The sequence below is a fragment of the Vulpes lagopus genome, chromosome X (genome assembly GCF_018345385.1).
Source record: "Vulpes lagopus strain Blue_001 chromosome X, ASM1834538v1, whole genome shotgun sequence".
Classification (NCBI taxonomy): Eukaryota; Metazoa; Chordata; class Mammalia; order Carnivora; family Canidae; genus Vulpes; species Vulpes lagopus.
In genome coordinates, this window is record NC_054848.1 from 114,189,462 (window position 1) to 114,212,029 (window position 22,568).

General features: G+C 35.2%; 1 pseudogene; it reads left to right on the top strand.

Moving 5' to 3' along the window:
- Positions 1–8,368: 8,368 nt before the first annotated feature.
- On the top strand, positions 8,369–8,595 carry LOC121482349 (annotated as a pseudogene).
- Positions 8,596–22,568: the final 13,973 nt, after the last annotated feature.

Consider the following 22,568-nt stretch of genomic DNA (forward strand, 5'->3'; position numbering starts at 1 on the left):
CCATAGTCTGGATCTTGCCCACGGTGATAACCATGAACATGTTCTTCAGCCCTCTGTATTTTTTGAATTTGTAGATATAGAAGCTTGGTCGGATTGGTTTTTGCTTGTTTTTCCATCCCTCCCTTCCAGAAGACCACTCCATAGGTGAGGCTGTGTACTTCCATTAGGAGGTGTGTAATGCCTGTTTCCTTTTGTGTTGATATTAGCAGTCATTAATGGTTATCATCTCTATCTATTAATCCATTCGGGTGTCATGGAATAATCATTTTACCATTCCTTCCTTATTAGCTGAAATAACCTCTATATGTGGAAATATTTCCCTGGCTACAGTTTGGTTATCCTGAGGGAACTTATGTTCCCTTAGAGTAAACTCTCATCTCAATTTTGTACAAATGTATTCAACTTGTTTGTTCCCGCTTTCCTCTTTAGTAATTGGTCATTATTGCAAAAATGTCTACCTTATAGGTGGTTCCAAAAATACCTTGTGTAAGTTGGCTCTGCTGTTGGCAATTTCATTATTTTCTGCGTTTATCTTCATTATTTCCTGGCTTCTAGTTCTTGGGGTTGAATGTGCTATTCGTTCCATACCTTCTTGAAGTGCTTGGCTGTTTCCAACATTTATTTTCTAATCCATCTTTTTAAGACTATACATTTCTCACTGAGTACCACTTGAGCTGTGTCATATAGGTGGTATTACATACCTTCATGGGCAGTGCTTGAATGTTTTACAAGTTGAATAAGTCACTCTATTACTTATACTATTAGAATTTATGTGTGGACGTATATACATACACTAACTGAAATGTGCAAAAATTTATTTTTGAGTAGGCTTTAAAGAGGACAAAAGAGATAGAATATTTAGAGGAGGTTTCATAATCCAGAGGTATTTGTTTTTGCTTTTGTGTTAATTATAACAGACACTTAAACATATTTGACTGCCAGTGACAGAGTTGAGTTTGTCCCACGACTGTGAATACGTTTAACACTAGGAAATCAGTATGATTGGTTACATGTAAAGAATTGCAGCCTGCAGATGTCAGGCCCTATGTAGAGCAGGGGACAAGTGTGGATTAGATCTGAGGGAAAATACGTTCAGGACAAGCATACCACCTTGACATACAACGTATTAACAGAGAAAAGGACAAACTTCACATGATCATCAAAATAAACACATCCACAAAAACTAAGAATATAAGGGAACTTCTTTTTTTAAAAAAAATCTTTATATTTTATTTTATTAAATAATGGTAAGCGTACTCTTTTATCCCCATCCCCTTTCTCCCCCTTCCCCCTCCACCCCCCCCCGCCCCCCCGTAACCAGCAGTTTGTTCTCTATAGTTAAAAGTCTGTTTCTTGGCTTGTCTCTCTCTTTTTTCCTTTGCTCGTTTGTTTTGTTTCTTAAATTCTACATGTGAGTGAAACATATGGTATTTGTCTTTCTCTGACTGACTTGCTCTGCTCAGCATTATATTCTCTAGCTCTATTCATATCATTGCAAATGGCAGGATTTTATTCATTTTTTATTCACTGGAAAAATATTCCATATATGTATATATTCCATATATATGTATATTCCTATCTATCTGTCTCCAAAGAAGAATATACACACCAATATTGGAGTATATAAATACACACACACACACACACATATACACACACACATATATATATATATATATATATATATATATATATATCTTTACTCATATACTGGTAGACCCTTGGGCTGCTTCCATGATTTAGCTTTTGTAAATAATTCTTCTATAAACATAGATGTGCATATATCCCTTTGAATTAGTGTTTTTGTATTTTGGGGCTAAGTACCCAGGATAATATCACAATTCCTGGATCATAGGGTATTTCTCTGTTTAATTTTTTTAAGATTTTAAATTATTTATTCATGAGAGACACAAAGAGAGACATAGGCAGAGGGAGAAACAGGCTCCTCATAGTTTGCATTTTCACCAACAGTACGGTAGTATTCCTTTTTCTCCATGTTCTAACCAACATTTACTGTTTCTTGTGTTTTTGATTTTAGCCATTCTGACAGGTGTGAAGTGACATCTCATTGTAGTTTTGATTTGCAGTTCCCTGATGATCAGTGATGTTGAGCATCTTTTCATGGGTCTGTTGGCCATCTGGATGTCTTCTTTGGAGAAATGTCTATTCATGTCTTCTGCCAATTTTTAATTGGATTTTTTGCTTTTGGGGTATTGAGTTGTATGAGTTCTTTATATATTTCGGATATTTACCCTTTATTGGATATATCATTTGCAAATATCTTCTTCCATTCAACAGGTTGACTTTTAGTTCTGTTGATTGCTTCCTTTGCTGTGCAGAAGCTTTTTATTTTGATGTAATTCCAATAGTTTATTTTTGCTTTTATTTCCCTTGCCTCTGGAGACCTATCTAGAAAAATGTTGCTACAGCCAATGTCAGAGAGATTATTGCCAGACCGAAAGCTTTTCCTCCACAGTGAGAAAGAAGAAAGGATGCCTACCTTTATACCTTAATAGTCAACATTGTACTGAAGGTTCTATCCAGGGAAATTAGGCAAGAATATGAAAAAAAACCACCATCTAGATTGGAAGGGAAAAAATAAAACTATTCTTATTCACAGATGACATGAGATTGTATTAAAAAAACTATAGAATACACACACACAGACTTAGAGTAAGAATTCAGTGAGCTTGCAAGATATAAGATCAAATGCATATCAATTGTATTTCTTTTTTTTAAGATTCTTTTATTTTAGAGAGAGACCGTGCATCTGTGTGTGTGGTGGGGAGAGGCAGTGGGAGAGGGAGAAGGAGAGAAGCAGACTCCCTGCTGAGCACATAGCCTGAGACAGGACTTGATCTCATGAACCTGAGATCATGACCTGAGCCAAAATCAAGAGTTGGATACTTAACCGGGAGCCCTGAGTTGTATTTATATAAACTAGCAAGGTATAATAAAAAAAAAAAATTAAGTAATTTCCATCTGCAATAGCATCAACAAACCAAAATCTTTAGGAGTATTTTAAAAAATAAGTACAAGCCTTGTACATATACATTTACAAGATATTATTGACAGAAATTAAAGAAAACCTAAATAATGACATCCTGTGTTCATGGATTGGAAGACTTAATATTGCTAAAATGGTAATACTCTTCTACGTGATCTGCAGATTCAATCTGATTATCTAAATCCTAATTGGTATTTTTGTAGAGATTGGCAAGCTGGTTCTAAAATGCTTGTGGAAATTTAAGGGGCCTAGAATAGCTTAAAAATCTTGAAAAAGAAGAACAGAGTAGAAGGACTCACACTTTCCAGTTTCAGCTACAAAGCCACAGGAATCAAGCCAGTGCAGTGTTGGCATAAGACAGACCTATACATCAATGAGAAGTAATTTAAAATATAGATGTAAACATCAACAACTATGGTCAGTGGATTTTTCTTTTTCAAGAAGCTTAACAAGACAATTTTATGTGGATACAAGCACCTTTTCAGTTATTTTAGTGCCATTTGTTGATAAGTCACATGCAAAAGAATGAGTTTGGACTGCTGCGTTATATCATATACAAAAATTAAGTCAAAATGAACCACAGACCTAAGTATAAGCCAAAACTATTAAACCCTTAAAAGAAAACCTAGCTATAAACCTTCATGACCTTGGATATGGCCATGCTTTTTTAGATAGGACACTCAAATTATAAGCAACCAAGAAAAAAATTGACTTCATCAAAATTGGGAAATTTTGTGCATGAAAGCACATGATCAAGATAATGGGAGGAAATACTTACAAATCTTACATATCTGATAAGGGTCTAGCATCCAGAATATATAAAGAATTTTTACAACTCAGCAATAAAAATAACTCAGATAAAAATGGGCAAAAGGGAGCCTGGCTGGCTCAAATTAGTAGAGCATGCAACTCTTGATCTTGGTGCTATGGGTTTTATTCCCACAGATATGGGGATTACTTTAAAAAAAATGAGCAAAAGACTTAAGAGAGTGATCCAATGAAGCTATGAAAATGGCCTAAATAAGCACAAATGTGCAACATTATTCATCATTGTGCCGCATTATTAGTCATTGAGGCAATACCAATCAAAACCACACGAGAGACCACTTCACACCCACTAAATGAATATTATTTTTTAAAATTAAAAATTTTTTAAAGTGTTAGCATGAGTGTCAAAAAATTAGAAACCTCTTGCATTGCTAGTGGGAATGTACAATGGTGTACCCACTTTGGAAAACAATTCTGCAGTTCATCAAAAAGTTGAAAGAGATATCACGATATCCAGCAATTTCACACCTAGGTGTAGTCCCCAGAGAATTGAAAACATGTTTACAAAATAACTACTACATGAATATTCCTAGAAACATTATCATGATAGATAAATTGTGCCCAGCAACTAATGAATCAATAAACAAATATGGCACATCCATATAATGGAATATTATTCAGACATAGGAAGGAATTGATGACTGATCAATAACCTTAGTATGATGCTAAGGTTAAAAAAAAGCCAGATCTAAAAGACCACATGTAGTATGACTCCATTTATATGGAATTCTCAGAATATGCAGAATGCATCTGGACAATAAGTAGAGTAGCACATGCCAGTGCCTGGGGGAGAAGGTATGAGAATTGATTCTTTATAAGGTGTCTTTTAAATGTGATAAAATGTTATAGAATGGTTGTGGTTTTGCATAATCTTGTGAATACACTAAATACTACTGAATTCTATGTTTTAAAATGTTGATAATGGGTGAGGAGCCTACTTTAAAAAAGAGTAGAGACTTCCTTTGCGGCACCTGGCTGGTTTAGTCGGTAGAGCGTCCAACTCTCGATATTGGGGTTGTGAGTTCCAGCCCAACATTAGTGTAGAGATTAATTACTTTTTTAAAAGTATTAAAACGTTGAATTTTATGGTATATGAATATCTCAGTAATAAAAAGAACCTCCAAACTATTTCCCAGAGTGTCTGTAACATTTTGCATTCTTATCAGTTGCTCCCTATCTTTGTCAGCACTTGATATTTTCAGTATATTTATATAAATCTAGCCATTCTAATAGGCAGGTAATCTAACTGTGATTTCAATTTTCATCTCCCCAAAGGAGATGAATATTCTTTCTTGCTTTGTCAAAGATTAGTTGACCATATAGTTGTGGGACAGTTTGGTACCAGACTAAAACAGACACATAGATCAATGGAACAGAATAGAGAACCCAGAAATGGACCTACAACTGCATTTTTGTTCTTTTAACAATGTGTTTCACAGAAGAAAAGATGTTAATTTTGAGGATGCTCAATTTATCAGTTTTTCCTTTTATGGATTGTGTTTTTGGTTTCAAGTCTTAAGAACTCTTTGCTTACCCTGAGTTGTGGTGATTATCCCCCATTCTTTTTTCTAAACTTTTTTAGCCTTACATTTTATATTTATACCTATGATTCATTTTGAATTAATTTTTGTATGAAATATGAGATGACAAGTTTCATTTTTTACATATGGGCTTCCCACAAGATTCTTAGAAAGGACTAGCCCGCCTCCATTGAATTGCTTTTGCACCTTTGTCAAAATGTCACAGCCATTTTTTGTGGCTTGGTTTCCAGGTCCTTTTTTGTTATATTCATCTATGTGTCTATTTTTTTGCTAATACTACAATGTTTTGCTTTCTGTAGCTTAAATTCTACCTCTTAAAACAGGGTAATACAGTTCTTCCCACTTTCTTCTTTTCCCAAAATTATTTTATCTACTCTAGGTACCTTTACCTTTTCATATAAAATTTAGAATCAGTTTTTCTAAATCCATAAAAATACTGTTGGATATATTTTTTTAACGTAAGCCCTCACTCAACATGGGGTTCAGACTCACACTCAGGGAACAAGAGTTGCATGCTCTACCAGCTGAGCACACCAGGCACCCCTCTTGTTGGGATTTTGATTGGAATCCTTTTCAGTCTATAGATCAATTTTGAGAGAGTGGACATATTTACTATTTTGAGTCTTCAAATCCATTAAAACACTATCTTTTTGTTTTATGTAGTTTTTCTTTTATTTTTCATCAATGTTTTTTAGTATTCAGCATACCGATCCAGTACCTGTTTTCTTAGATTAACTCAAAAGATGGAAACACTAAACTATTATTGTAAATGATACTTAAAAAAAATTCACTTCTCAATTATGCATTGGCCATATATAGCTGTTGAAATAAATGACTTTTATATGTTGGCCTTGTAACCTGTGACCTTGTTATGCTTGTTAATTCTAGGGGTCATGCTGAGATCTGAACATAGATATTAGTCTAATGGGTACAGATATAAAGATGACATGTATTGCTATAGTCCTCTGCATGGTATAAAGGTCCTCAGCATAGTAAGAAAGGCAAGTGTGAAAGCTCTTCTCTCAAGTAACAGTGAACCACCTCTGTAGGCTTAGAGGGTTTTAGAAAATCTAGAGCTTCAAGATTCTCAAATGCATTTATGCAAAAATCACTATCCCATATTCCAGTTTTCAACCATTTTAGGGCTCTGGCTTCATCCCAGGATACTTGCCGAGTATGAGAATCCATTCAACATTTTCTGAAATTCTGCTATGCGAACAATTAAGCCTTGGGTCTGATCTTTAGCTCCGTCAAACCTGTGGTAGCAAGAGATAGGAGTTTCTTTAAACACTGCTAAGGAGCCCTCTAACTTACACTTTGCTTTGAATTGATGGTTAATTGAACTGAATGTTATTTTTTTTTCTCTTCAAGGCCTCACTGGTACTCAAAAATGGCCAACTAGTTTTACAGTTATTATTATTATTACCATTTCCCTGTCTTTGCTTTAATGCCAGAGATATTGCACAGGTCAGTACATTCCCTTTTACATGTATCTCACTTCAGTTCGCCACAGTGAATAAAAACTTTTGATAGTACTATCAAAACATTCCAGGGGCACCTGGGTGGCTCAGTTGGTTAAGCATTTGCCTTTGGTTCAGGTCATGATCCCGGGGTCCTGGGATCAAGCCCCACATGAGGCTCCCAGCTCAGTGGGGAGCCTGCTTCTCCCTCTCCCTCTGCCTGCCACTCCCCCTGCTTGTTGTGTTCTCTCTCTGTCAAATGAATAAATAAAATCCTTAAAAAAAAAAAAAAACATTCCAGAGAATACCAATACCTAACCTCCAAGTAGTGATTTGCCAGCCAGCTGTGAGTAACCAAATTCCATATCTCCATTCTTAGGCTTCCTAGGCACACTTATGTTACCAATTGTCTAAGCATGTGTTTCTTAGAAGAGAGCATGGGAAGGTTATTCTTGTGCAAATGGTTTAATGATTGAATGTTTTCAGGACGTACTGGGAGTTCAGTGAGGGAATCAGGTTAGGGTAAGGAGTGAAGTGGATAGCAAAGTTGTGAGTTTAGCTGAAGACTAGTTTCAACTGTATCCCAATGGGAGCTCTCAGAGGGGAATGGCATCAGAGCTGTGTTGCCTTGTGGCAAGGGGGTAACCACTATATCATTGTGTCAGTAGTCCATTGTATGGATATATCACAATTTATCCATTAATGAAATGATAAACACTGGATTGCTCTCACTTTTTGGCTATTAAGAATAAAACTATTTCAAATAAAGCTGTAATCAACATTTATATACTAGTCTTTGTATATATCTAAGCTTTTATTTGCCTGAGTGAGTACCTAGGACCAGGATAGCTGGGTCATATCATGTTTGTTTGAAGTTTTGAAAAAATGAAATGTAGTTCTCAAAGTAGTCATACATCCCATTTGTCACTTTCAACAGCAATATTTGAGAGATCTAGTTGCTCCACATAATTGCCATCTCTTGGTCTTAGGAATATAAAATTGGTAAAATTATGATTTCAGCCATTTTAATTGCTTATCCTCATGGGCAAACTATCATGCCTTTAGTAAACTCAGTTCTCAGTTTAGTTCTTTAATCCAAAAACGTAAATGGCTTTTAGTTTGTGTGAGGTACTGGTGGTTCAGGATTCATCCAGAACCTTGAGTTTAAAACCATTATTATGGTTTTCCCTTCTCTTGTACTCTCTCTTCCTGGACCTCTGCCATCCAGCAACCTGGTGTTCTCAGGCTCATTTCCCTGCTTCTTCCTTACAAAAGTGTTTTATTTTGGTGTTTTATTCAGTCCACCCACCCTCAGGGCACAGCGTGTGTCTGTGTGTATGCACAGATGTATACATACACACACCCAACAACTTCCCTTCTTGCCAATCGCATCAAGTTTTGACTCCCCTCCAAAATCTGCATGCCCATGTCAAATCCCCAGAGCACTATTTGTTTTAGAAATAATTATAGTAGTAGTTATTTTAAAAATAATTCATCCAGGGAGGCATCCACGAGCTCGCCGAATTGATGCCATGAGCAAGGCTCACCCTCCCAAGTTGAAAAAAAATTTATGGACAAGAAATTATCATTGAAATTAAATGGTGACAGACATGTCCAAGGAATATTGCAAGGGTTCGATCCATTCATGAATCTTGTGATAGATGAATGTGTGGAGATGGCAACTAGCGGTCAACAGAACAATATTGGAATGGTGGTAATACGAGGGAATAGCATCATCATGTTAGAGGCCTTGGAATGATTCTAAACAATGGGCATGTTCATCAGAAGAAGAAAACTGCTTCCACATGTCCCCTGTCCATAGTACCTGTTTTACTACAATATAAAAATCAGGTCACCTGCATTTTCATGTTGAACTAATTTTATTAAATAAACTTTTATAATAGTCAAAAAATAAAAATAACTCATCCAGGGTTTATCAATATTATTTCTAGGAGGATTTGTTTCTTAGAAGACCACTCTTTCATACCATATGTGAAACTTAACCTTGTGTACTTCTTATTTACTCAATTGCTTTTCTCTCTGAATGCCATTAACTTCAGTAGTATTCAAAAGTACTAAAGATATCATTCTTTTGGTCACAGTTGCTGACTAGTTAAAGGATCAGATCTTGCATTTGATCCCTTAGCAAAGTACATTCCTAGCATAAACAAACTTTATGTTTATTCTCCTTTCCTGACCTCATGACAGTACAGTCACATCACATAAACAGCCATTTTCAAGGTCATACTATGAATCTATGGCAGATGAGTCGAGGTTTCTTAAATGCCCAATGAATTTATCAGCAGCCTTCAGTCAAGGGAGATAAACTGACAAACCATTTCTTTTAATGGCCTCCCACTTTGACTCTGGGGTTATTCCTGCGACTTGTTTTAGCCAATTAGATATTTGCAAAGATGACGCAAATAGAGGCTTGAAAAGTGCTGTTGGGCTTATTTTCTCTGGATTTTCTGCCGAGAGAACATGACCAGGCTAGTTACATGGAGCACAGCTGCGTCATCCCAGTCAGCTCTGATGAAAAAATTGTAGGTCAGCCAGAGCCATCTGACTCCCAGTTATGAATGAGTGTAGCTAAGATTAATTCAGCCCAGCCTAGTTTAGCTGCACCCTATATTCTTGTGAGTTAAAGAAATGATTATCACTTTGCCACAGGGATTTGTGATTGGTTATTTTGCGGCATTACTGTGGCTAAAGGTATTTGATACACGTATATTATTTTATCCTTACAATTCTCTATGTGTCTCTGGCTTGAAGTCTCTCATGAGGCTTCTTGATGGGGAAAGGAGCCATCAGTTTCCAAAGTTATTTATATGACTGTTTGGAGGCCTCAGTTCCTTACTACAGGGAGCTCTTTGCAGGGATGCCTCATAAAGGACAGATTGATTCCGTCAGGTTGCTTCCATTAGAGTAAGAGATCTAAGAGAGGGAGGGTGACAATGCTCAAGGTGGAACACACAAGCTTTTTTTGTTCTTACAAACTTTTCCCCCAGCTCTATTGAAATATAATTGATATATAACACTGAGACAGTTTAAGGTGTACAATGTGTTGATTTTATACACTGATCTGGTGCAGTAGGATTACCACCATAGCATTATAGCTAACACATCCAACACATTGCATAATTCCATTTCTTCTTGTGGTGAGACCATAAGGTCTACACTCTTAGCAGCTTTGAAGTGCATAATTCAGTATTGGTAACTATAATCACTGTGCTGTACATTAGATTCCCAGAATGTATTCATCTTCTAACTGGAAGCTTGTAGTCTTTGACCAACATCTCCCTATTCCCCACACTCCTCAGCCCCAGATAACCACCATTCCACTCTCTATTTCTACAAAGTGAGCTTTTTTTTGTATTCTACTTAAATAATTGACATTTGAGTGGGCAAAGATTTTTTTAAAGAGGTCACAAAAAGAACTTACTATAAAATCTAATAAATTGAACTACAACAAAATGAAGAATTGTTAAAAGACATCAAGGGCAAGAAGAGGCAAGAAACAGAGAAAAGATGTTTGTGATATGTACACTTGACAAGGGCCTTGTATCCAGCTATATAAAACATTTGTAGGTAGTGGTAAGGAAAGACAGATACAACATCCTGGGCAAAATACCTAAACAGGCACTTGAGTTGAAATAATAAACAAATGGACAATAATTATATGAAAAAGTGCTCAAATGCATTAGTCATAAAAGCAATGCTGGAGTGCCTGGGTGGCTCAATTGGTTAAGCATCTGACTCTTGATTTTGGCTCAGGTCATGATCTCAGTGTTGTGAGATCAAGCCCCGCCAAAGAGCTCCGCCTGCGTATGCAGCCTGCTTAAGATTCTCTCTCTCCTTCAACACCCCTCCCCCTCACTGCTCATGCATGTGTGCACACATTCTCAAAAAAAAAAAAAAAAGGCAAATTAAACCCTTGATATAATACCACTATATAGATACCAGACAGATTAAACCAAATAGCAAAATTGAGCATTGATGAAGATCTATGGCAACAATAAATACTATCAATTAGTTATATGACTATGTAACATTATAATAAATATATGAAATTATTTTGAAAGTTGTTTCAAAAATGTAGAAGCATTATGTATAATTACATTATGATAGTCAAAAATTAGAAGCAACTCATGCAAAAATACTAGAGTGAATACATAAATTGTAAGATAGTCCTGTAATAGAATACAACATAACAAAGAAAAAATTGCTCCTGGGGTACCTGGGTGGCTCAGTCTGTTAAGTGTCTGACTCTTGGTTTCCATTCAAGGAATGATCTCACAGTTGTGAATTGAGCCCTGCATCAGGCTCTGTCCCCGATTCTCTCTCCTTCCCCCTCCCATCTTTCTGTCTGTCTCTCTCTCTCAAATGAATAAATAAAATCTTTAAAAAACTGTTCCTGCAGCAACACAGATGAATATCACAATTGTGCAATACAGAGCAAACAAAGCTAGGCACAAAAGAGTGTATGTTAAAAAAAAAAAAAGAGTGTATGTTGTGTAACATTTACATGAATTTCTAAAAAAGAAAGATCCACTCTATGGTAATAGAAATAAGAATAGTGATTTATTTTTTAAAAAAGATTTTATTTATTCATGAGAGACACAGAGAGGCAGAGACCTAGGCAGAGGGAGAAGCAGGCTTTATGCAGGGAGCTCAGTGCAGGACTTGATCCTGGGACTCCGGGATCATGCCCTGAGCCCCCTGAGCCAAAGGCACATGCTCAGCCACTGAGCCACTCAGGCAACCCAATAGTGATTTACTTTTGTGGAGGAAGAGAAAAGTGTTAATTAATGACAGGGATAAGGCATGAGGGAGACATTTTGTTTGTAACATGTTAAGTGTTGGTGTGAGGGTGGTTCTATGGGTGTATTCACCTTTCAGGTTTTTTTCAGCAATATGCTCTGGCTTGTGCACTTTTCCATAGGTTATTATATTGGAATTATTTTTTTTGTGTAATAGCTTGGTAATGGAAGGATGGACCAGTCAAAATGAAAAGTTAGGACTATTGGATATCAATATTAAAAAAATAAAATTGTATCTATATTTCACACATAATTCACAAGTGAATTCCATTTGTATGAGAAGTCTAAATTTGAACATTTTAAAATATAAAATTATAAATTCAATACACTAAAAATATCTCCAATTAAATAAGGAGGAATTTCTTTTTTTTCATTTGTTTTTTTAAATTAAATTTATTTTTTTGTGTATTCTTTTATTGGAGTTCAATTTGACAACATAGAGTATAATACCCACTGCTCATCCGTGAAGTGCCCCCTCAGTGCCCGTCACCCAGTCACCCCGTTCTCCCCCACCTCCCCTTCCACTACCCCTTGTTCATTTCCCAGAGTTAGGAGTCTCTCATGTTCTGTCTCCCTCTCTGATTTTCCCCACTCATTTTCTCTCCTTTCCCCTATGGTTCCTTTCACTATTTTTTATATTCCTCGTATGAGTGAAACCATATGATGATTGTCCTTCTCCGACTGACTTACTTCACTCAGCATAATAACCTCCAGTTCCATCGACGTCAAAGCAAATGGTGGGTATTTGTCGTTTCTAATGGCTGAGGAATATTCCATTGTATATATAGACCACATCTTCTTTATCTTTCCATGGACACTGAGGCTCCTTCCACAGTTTGGCTATTGTGAACATTGCTGCTATAAACATTGGGGTGCAGGTATCTCGGTCTTTCACTGCATCTGTATCTTTGGGGTAAATCCCCAGTAGTGCAATCGCTGGGTCGTAGGGTAGCTCTATTTTTAACTTTTTGAGGAACCTCCACTTGTTTTTTTCAGAGCTTCTGCACAGCAAAAGAAACAGTTAACAAAACAACCTAAAAGACAACCTACAGAATGGGAGAAGATACTTGCAAATGACATATCAGATAAAGGGCTAGTATCAAAGATCTATAAAGAACTTATTAAACTCAACAGCAAATAAACAAACAATCCAATCATGAAATGGTCAAAATACATGAACAGAAATTTCACCAAAGACGACATACACATGGTCAACAAGCACATGAGAAAATGCTCTGCATCATTTGCCATCAGGGTTGTTAAACAATTTCCCAGGTGTTGTGGATGCAGCAATAAACAAAATGGACAAAAAATATTCCCTGCACAAATAGAGCTTGCATTCTAGTGGAACTAAAGAAACAATGAAAAACAAACATATAATGCATTTAATGATGAACTATAAAGGAAACAGGATGATAGGAAATGCTGTGACTGGAATGGAAGGTGTTTTTAAAGATTTATTTATTTATTTGAGAGAGAGATTATGAGTAGGAGGGGCAAAGGGAAGGGGAAAGAGAAGAGATCTGTGGAAGAGATTTTTCTGGAAGAGCAAAGAACAATTGTGAGAATCACAAAACTGGAATGTGCTTACTGTATTCCAGAAACAGAAAATAGGCCAGTATGCTGGTAACAAGGTGAACAGGGGGAAAGTATTTGGAGATGGAGTCAGAGAGGTAAAGAGGGCAGGGTAGATTAGAGGGTGTTAGGAGAAAGGAGTTGTGTGGAGACTTACAGAATATTGTCTAAACATTGGCTTTTACTCAGAATGAAGTGGGACCTATTAGAGGAACTGTAGTCATATGGTCTGTCATATATGTGTACAGAATCACTCTACCCCCTGTAAAGAATGATGGGAGTAAGAAGGAGAAAGCAGAGGACTGGATAGGAGATTCTCTCAGTGATCCATGCTAGAGATGATGGTGATCTGGACCAGTGTGATAACGGACAACGTGTGGAGAAATACTTAGTTGGACTCTGGATAATTTTTGAAGCTAAATCCATGAGGATTTTCTGGCTGATTGGAAATGAAGTGTTAGATAATGAGATGAATGAAAGATGAAGGGGAAACTACATGGATGGATTTACCATTAACTGCAATGGAAGATATAGTAGATGCATATGTTGCAAAGCCACAAATCATAAAGGAAACATATAAATGTGGCACATTAATATAAAAAATTCTGACCAGGAAAAGTAGCTATGACTAAAATTGCAAGACGAGTCACAGGCAGGAACATATTTCAATTACCATAAACAACAGAGGTAGTATCTACTACAAATCAAGAATTAAAGTAATAAAAAGCAAATGAGAGACCTGAATAGTAAATTTATAGTAAAGGAAGACCAAATAGTATGTATGTATATACATGCTCAGGGATCCCTGGGTGGCGCAGCGGTTTAGCGCCTGCCTTTGGCCCAGGGCGCGATCCTGGAGACCCGGGATCGAATCCCACGTCGGGCTCCCGGTGCATGAAGCCTGCTTCTCCCTCTGCCTATGTCTCTGCCTCTCTATCTCTCTCTGTGTGACTATCATAAATAAATAAATTAAAAAACTAAAAAAAATAAAGAAAAGAAAAGATGCTCAACATTACCAGCAGGAAAATGTCCTTGAAACAAAACTGAAGTATCATTTCAAATGAATTGGAATTGCATACATTTTAAAATCTGATAAGAACAAGCATTGGTATCAATGGGAACTCAGGAATTCCTGACAAGAGTAGAGATGATCACACTACTTCTGGGGAGATTTTGCAAATGTCTTATGAAGTGGGCCTGTATATATAAACCCTGTGATCCTGTAGTTCTACTTAAATACTCATCAAACAGGAATAGATAAAGGAATTGAATTCATTCAAAATGGGGAATCTGGGGATCCCTGGGTGGCACAGTGGTTTGGCGCCTGCCTTTGTCCCAGGGCACGATCCTGGAGACCCGGGATTGAATCCCACGTCGGGCTCCCGGTGCATGGAGCCTGCTTCTCCCTCTGCCTGTGTCTCTGCCTCTCTCTCTCTGTGACTATCATAAAAAAAGGGGGGGGGGGAATCTTACACAACAGTTAAAAAGAACTAACAAGAGCTACCCGTAACATCACAGATGCTAACATTTACAAACATTATGTAACATCTGCAATGCTCTTACAAAATTAGGTATGTTCCCCAATGTACAGATGAGGAAACTAAAGTTTAAAAGACTTTCAGTTGCCCTAACACCAGGATTTGCATCCTGGCCCAGAGCTAAGTGAATTCCAACTTGATATTATTTGCAGCACTGTATGGGGTGTTCAGGATATGTCCTCAGCCAAGATGGACCAAGGGAAATGATGACGATTTTTGCCTCCTTAGTAGTCCCCACTTCATTAGTCACTGAAAGACTATTCAGTTCTGAAGGTGTAGCATGACTAAAATGGAAGGTAGACTTGCAGTTGTAATATATAATGTAAATGTCAATATTTATTTTTGCAGACTTGGGTCTATTTTTAATTATACACATAAAGATGCATGATTTGCTCTTCTATGTAGATCAATAGTAAGAATGATATTGATTCTTTCCATAATCTCCTCTCCAAACTTTTCGACATTGCATTTCCCTACAGTATTGATGACTGTCTGCTCCAACCTGCAATTAAAGCAAGAACGTCTGAGCATTGTATGGTTTTCTCATTAAACTTTTCCCCAAAGTACTAAAGGCAGTCATTTAATTCATAATAATTATCTTTCCTATTTATATATGGTCCATAACTAAACATTAATAAAAATTTAGACTTGGCGATGTAAGATGCATAGATTTAGTTGCATATCAGTACAGATACTGACAGGTTTTTGATTGGTTGTCTTACCACTTAACAGTCTCTATAAGTCAATAGTTGACTTTCCTGCATTCCCTTTGTTAAAATTATTTCTCAGAGATAGGGTATTACTGAAGGAACAAAACAAATAGAAGATTTTCCATGGACGCATACACAACTATGATTTATACAGAGATAATTCTAAACTTATACATGGTATATTTGTGGAAAACCATATATTCATAGAAAAAGATAAAAATATCACATATTTCTGGATAAAGCCATAAGAAAATTGGCAATTCTCAAATTCAGAGTGAATTAATTTCATCTGAATGTCTACACATGAAATAATTTTTCATGTGCAAAACTCCAAATAAATATAATTGCCTAGAATCTAAGAAGTAAGGATAAAAACTTATAAAGAACTTTGTGAACTCAGCAATAAAAACAGACCCTTCCATTAGAAAGTGGTCAAGGGCATTGAAAAGCTTGGACAAAAACCTGACCAAAGAAGTTACAAGAATGACAAATAAGCACACGAAAAAAATGTTCAACATAAAAAAGAAAAAGAAAAAAATGTTCAACATAATTAGCCATTAGGGAAATGATATTACAACTACAAGGAGATATTGTTTCACCCCTATCACAATATCTACAATAAAAAAATAGCAATAACACAAAAAGCGAGCAAGGATGCAGAGAAACTGGATCATTCACACATTGCTGGTGAGAATATAAAATGGTACAGCTATCCTGGAAAATAGTTTGGCACTTACAAAATATTCAAAATTTTTCCATCTGTTTCACAGCAACTTGGTTTTTTTTTTGTTTGTTTGTTTTTTGTTTTTTGTTTTTTTTTTACTTTTTTTACTTTTTTACTCCCTTTACCCATTTCTCCCACTCCCCAATGCTGGTAACCCCTATCCTGTTCTCTTCATCTATGAGGTTGTTTTTCTTGTTGTTGTTTTTTGTTTCTGTTTTTTGAGATTCTATATATAGAAGATTATATATAGCTTTTGTCTTTCTGTGATTTATTTTACTTAGCATGATATCTTCAAGGTACATCCATGTTGTCAAAAATGGCAAAATTTCATTCTTTTTAATGGCTGAATAATATTTGATTGCACACACACACTACAATTTCTTTATCCATTCATCCTTTGGTGGACACTTGCATATATGTTTCTGAATTAGTGTTTTCATTTTCTTTGGATAAATACCCCAAAGTGGAATTGCTGAATCATATGGTATTTATACTTTTAATTGTTTGAGGAACATCCTTACTGTTTTCCATTCTGACTGCATCAATTTCCATTCCTGCCAGTGTGCTAAATTTCCCTTTTCTATATGTCCTCACCAACACTTATTATCTTTTGTCTTTTTGATTTTATCCATTCTAGAAGGTGTGAAGTAATATCTATCTCATTGTGGTTTTGATTGGCATTTCCCTGATTAGTGATGTTGAGCATCTCTTCATGTACCAGTTGGCCATCTGAATGTCTTTTTTTTAATTATTAATTTATTTATTGTATTGTATTGTATTGTTTTGTATTGTGGGAGGGGGGGGCAAGGGCAGAAGGAAAGGGAGAGCGAATCTCAAGCAGACTCCATGCTAAGTAAGGAGCCTAAGTCGGGCTCAGTCTCACGACCCTGAGATGATGACCTGAGCCAAAACCAAGAGTCAGATGCTTAACTGACTGAGCCACCCAGGTGTTCTCAATGATTTTTGTGGAGAATGTCTATTCAGATTATCTGCCTGTATTTTAATTGGGTCGTTTGGGATTTTTTTTTTTTTTTGCTATTGAACTGTATGAGTTCTATATATTTTGGATATTAGTCCCTGATCAGATAAATGACTTGCAAATATCTTCTCCCATTGCACAGGCTGCCTTTATATTTTGTTGATGGGTTCCTTTGCTGTGCAGCAACTGTTTGTGTGTGTGTACAGTAGTCCACTTACTTATTTTTGCTTTCGTTGCTTTTCCTTTTGGTGTCAGATTAAGAGAATCATCACCAAGACCTATGTCAAGGGGCTTATTGCCTATGTTTTCTTCTAGTTTTATGGTTTCAGGTCTCATTCAAGTCTTTAATCCCTTTGGGTTAATTTTTGTGTATGGTGTAACGCAGCAATTTAGTTTCATTCTTTTGCATGTTTCCCAACACCATTTATTAAAGAGACTGTCCTTCTCCTGTTGTATATTCTTGGCTTTTTTCACAAATTAATTGACATTTATGTGTGGGTTTATTTTCAGGCTCTCTATTCTGTTGCATCGATTTATATATCTGTTTTTATGCCACTACTATACTGTTTTAATTATTGCACCTTTGTAATATAAGGAGCATGATGCCTCCAGCTTTGTTCATTTTTCTGAAGATTGCTTTGGCTGTTTTGTTTTGGGGTGTGTGTGTGTGCGTGCGTGCGTGCGCACACAGTTCCCTACAAATTTCAGGATTGTTTGTTCTGTTTCTTTGAAAAGTCCCATTGGAATTGTGGGGATTGCATTAAATATGTAGATTGCTTTGGGGTAGTATGGACATTTTGACAATATTGGTTCTTCCAATCTATAAGCATGGAATATCTTTCCATGTATTTATGCATTTAATTTCTTTCATTAATATTTTGTAGTTTTCAGCATACAGATCTTTTACCTCCTTGTTTCCCTAGGCATCTTATTCTTTTTGATACTATTGTAAATGGGATTCTTTTCTTTATTTCTATTTCTGAAAGTTTGTAAATTATATCTTAGTAAAAAAATTCAAAAAGATAATTAACTTGAAGTAGAAATTAATAACCATATTATGAAAGCTTTTGAACATATATTGTAGTAAAAGATGAAAATAGCACAATGGAGAGAATGAAAGTATATTTTGTAAACTAATGACAATATAAGAAAGGAGAGGTAGTATTAGTTGCTTCTAGAATTAATAATTTTTAAATACATGTGGTAAAATCTTGCAGCAACTTCTGAAAAAATAAAGAGGAGGAAATTATAAACCAATTGTGGAAATGAAATTAAATACTAAAAATGCATATTTAATCCTAAAATCATCAGGAAAAATGAGAATGAAGAATGGAAAACAAATAGAAAGATGCTACACTTAAAAACTATTATACCAAAAAAAACTATCATACCAATAATTACATTAAATATAAATGGACTAGGGGTGCCTGGGTGGCTCAGTTAAGAGTTTGACTATTTTAGCTCAGGACATGATCTCAGGATTGTGAGGTCGAGCCCATGCTCAGCAAGAGTCTATTTGAGATTCTCTGTCACCCTCAGCTCCTCCCTCCACCATACTCACTCACTTGCTCTTTCTCTCTCTATCTGTATCACTCAATTTTTTTAAAAGATTGTTTATTTACTTATTCATGAGAGACACACAGAGAGAGGCAGGGTCCATGCAGTAAGCCTGATGTGGGACTCGATCCTGGTATGCTAGGATCATGCCCTGAGACAAAGACAGACTCTCTATGGCTGAGCCACTCAGGCATTCCTCTCTCTCTGTCACTCTAAAATAAATAAATCTTCAAAAAATAGAAATGGACTAAATATTTAAATTAATTATATATTAGTAAATTATTTAGTAGAACTATAGTATAATAAAGATAAATATTTTAATATTAGCTGTTATAATTTAATTAAAATATCAACAATTTTACAATGAATATAAAACATAAGACCCAATTATACATTGCATTAAAGGATTCACCCTAAATACAAAGATACATGTAGATTAATTTTAACAAATAGAAAATTATATATTCTGCAAAGACTAATTATAAGCAATCTCTAGTGTCTATTACAAAATCAGACAAAGTACACTTTAGTGCAGGGCATATTAATAAAAATGAGGGATATTATATAAGAATGAAAAAGGAAATTCATCAACAAGACAGTGATTCTATTTATATCTGCAAAAATAATAGAAATAGATGAACTAAAACAGAATTGAAAGGGAAAAGAGCCAAATCTACAATCACAGTTTTGGTCAGAATATTTAACGTATTTTTCTCAATAATTGATAGATTAAGTGGCCAGAAAATTATTAAGTACATAGTATACTTAAAGCACTAACTAATCTGGCTTAGTTAACCTTTATAATTTCACACAAAAACAGAAGAAGAATAATTTTTCCCATGATCATAGGTGTGAAAATCATCATAATATTAGAAAATAAAATCCAACAATGTATAAAAAGATTTCTACATCATAACCAAATAAAATTTATTCCAGTTACACAAGGCTAGTTCAACATTCAAAGTTCAATAAATGTAAACTAACTCATTAGCTGGCTAAATAAGAAAAATCATATGATCCTATCAATTAGTGGCAAAAAAGCATTTAACAAAATCCAACACCTATTCATAATAAAAACTATTAACAACCTAGGAAAAGTAGGAAGCTTCCTCAAATTGATAAATAACAACTATAAAACTACAGCTTGCATTATGCTTAATGTCTTGCCTCACCATTCTTATGTAACATAATATTGGAAGTCTTAGCTACTGGAAAAGGAGAAAATTAAATAAATGGCATATATATGCATATTAGAAAGAAAGAAATACAACTATACTATACAACTTTATTTGAAGATTACATGATTGTCTATGTAGAAAATCTCAAAGAACCAATACAAATACCTCCTGAAACTAAAAAAAAAAAAAAAAAAGTACATCAAAAGAGCAGCATATAAGGTCATTGTACAAAAAAAATAAGGTCATCGTACAAATAAATTGCTTTCCTATGTACTGTCAGTGTACAAACTGCAACAAATAAGAGAGAAATACTTAGGCATAAATCTAACATAATCTGTACAGGATGTATAGAGAGAGAACTGCAAATCTCTTGATGGAAAACATCAAAATACTTCCAAATAAATGGAGAGAACATTCTGTGCTGATGGACTGGAAGTTTTAATATGAAGATATCAATTATTCTCAACTAGATATATAAATGAGCTACACTCCCCATCAAAATACCAGCAAAATATTTTATGGATATTGACAAGTTATTCCTGAAGTGTCTATGTAAAAAGGCAAGAGACCCAGAATAATTAAGATAATACTGAATTAGAAGAAAAAAAATTGGAGGACTCACACTAACCAGTATAAGACTTAGTATAAAGCTACAATGATTAAGACAGTTTGGTATTAGCAAAATAAGACACATTGATCAATGGGACAGAACAGAGAACCCAGAAATATAGCTACACAAATATAGTAAACTGATCTATGACAAGGGCTAGAAGCCATTTAATGGAGGAAGGATAATCTTTTCAACAAATGACACTGGGAAAATTGGATTTCCATATGCAAACTAAATGAAACTAGACACAGAATTTTCATAAACACTAACTCAAAATTCACGATACATCTTGTGAAATTCAGAACTTCTAGATGTAAAATGTAAAACTTCTAGAAGAAAACATTGGGGGAAAATCTACTTAACCTGGGGTTTGGTGATGAGTTTATAGATATAATACCAAAAGCATGATTGATAAAATAAAAAAAACCTTTTTTGTTAAGCTGAATATCATTAAAAGTATAATCCTCTGCTTTGTGAAAGATACAGTTAAGAAAATGAGAGTATATGCAACAGACTGGGAAGTATTTGCAACATGTATCTAATAATGGACTTTCATTAAAATATACAAAGAACTTTAAATAGTAAGTGTTGGTGAGGGTTTGGAGAAAAAGAACCCTTTGTGCACTGTTGGTTGGAATGCAAACTGGTGCAGCCACTGTGGGAAACAGTATGGAGGGTCCTCAAAAAATTAAAAATAGAACTACCCTAGGGTCCAGGAATCAAAGTACTGGGTATTTACCCAAAAAATACAAAAACAGTAATTCAAGGAGATACATGCAATTCTATGTTTATAGCAGCACTATTTATAATAGCCAAATTATGGAAGCAGCCCAATTGTCCATTGACAGATGAATGGATAAAGATGTGGCACATATATACAATGGAATATTACTCAGCCATAAAAAGAATGAAACCTTGCCATTTGCAATGACATGGGTAGAGCTAGAGAGTATAATGCTAAGTGAAATAAGTCAGCCAGAGAAAGACAAATGCCATATCATTTCACTCAAATGAGGAATTTAAGAAATAAAACAAATGAGCAAAGGGAGAAAGAGAGATAGAGACCAAGAAATAGACCTTAACTATAGAGAACAAACTATGGAGATGAGTCAAATAGTTCAAGGGGATTAAAGAGTACACTTATGATGAGGACTGAGTAAGGTATAGAATTGTTGAATCACTATATTGTACACTTGAAACTAACAGAACACCGGATATTGACTATACTGGAATTAGAATAAAAATTTTTAAAAATAAATAAAAACAAAAATTTACAAAGAATTCTTAAAATACAGCAATAAGAAAACAACCAATTTTAAAAATGCACAAAAGATCTGAATGCACACCTGACCAAAGAATTTATAGTGCTGGCAAGTAAGCCAAGGAAAGAAAGCAAAACATTGTTATTTGTGAATTGCAAATTAAATCAACAATGTGATGACACTACATACTTAAAAGAATAGTTAAAATACAAAAACAAAAAAGCCTGACGGTACTAATTGCTTGCAAGAATGTGGAACAATAGGGACTCCCATTAATTGCTACTGGGAATGCAAAACTGACAGGCACTTTGGAAGATAATTTGGCAGTTTTTTACAAAGTTAAAAGGATAAAAACAATATGATTATCTTCAATAGATGCAGAAAACGCTTTTGACAATATCTAATACCCATTATTGATTAAAAGCTTTTGTGAAACTAGAAACAGATGGGAATTTCTCTTACTTGAAAAATGGTTTCTATGAAAATCCTACAGCTATCATCACAGTTTATGGTGAAAGACTGAATGCTGTCCCCAAGATCAGGAACAAGGACTCCTAACTCTGGGAAATGAACTAGGGGTGATGGAAGGGGAGGAGGGCGGGGGGTGGGGATGAATGGGTGACAGGCACTGAGGGGGGCACTTGATGGGATGAGCACTGGGTGTTATTCTGTATGTTGGCAAATTGAACACCAATAAAAAATAAATTTATTATTTAAAAAAATAAAAATTAAAAATTAAAAAAAGGAACAAGGCAATAATGCTCACTATTGTGCTGTAG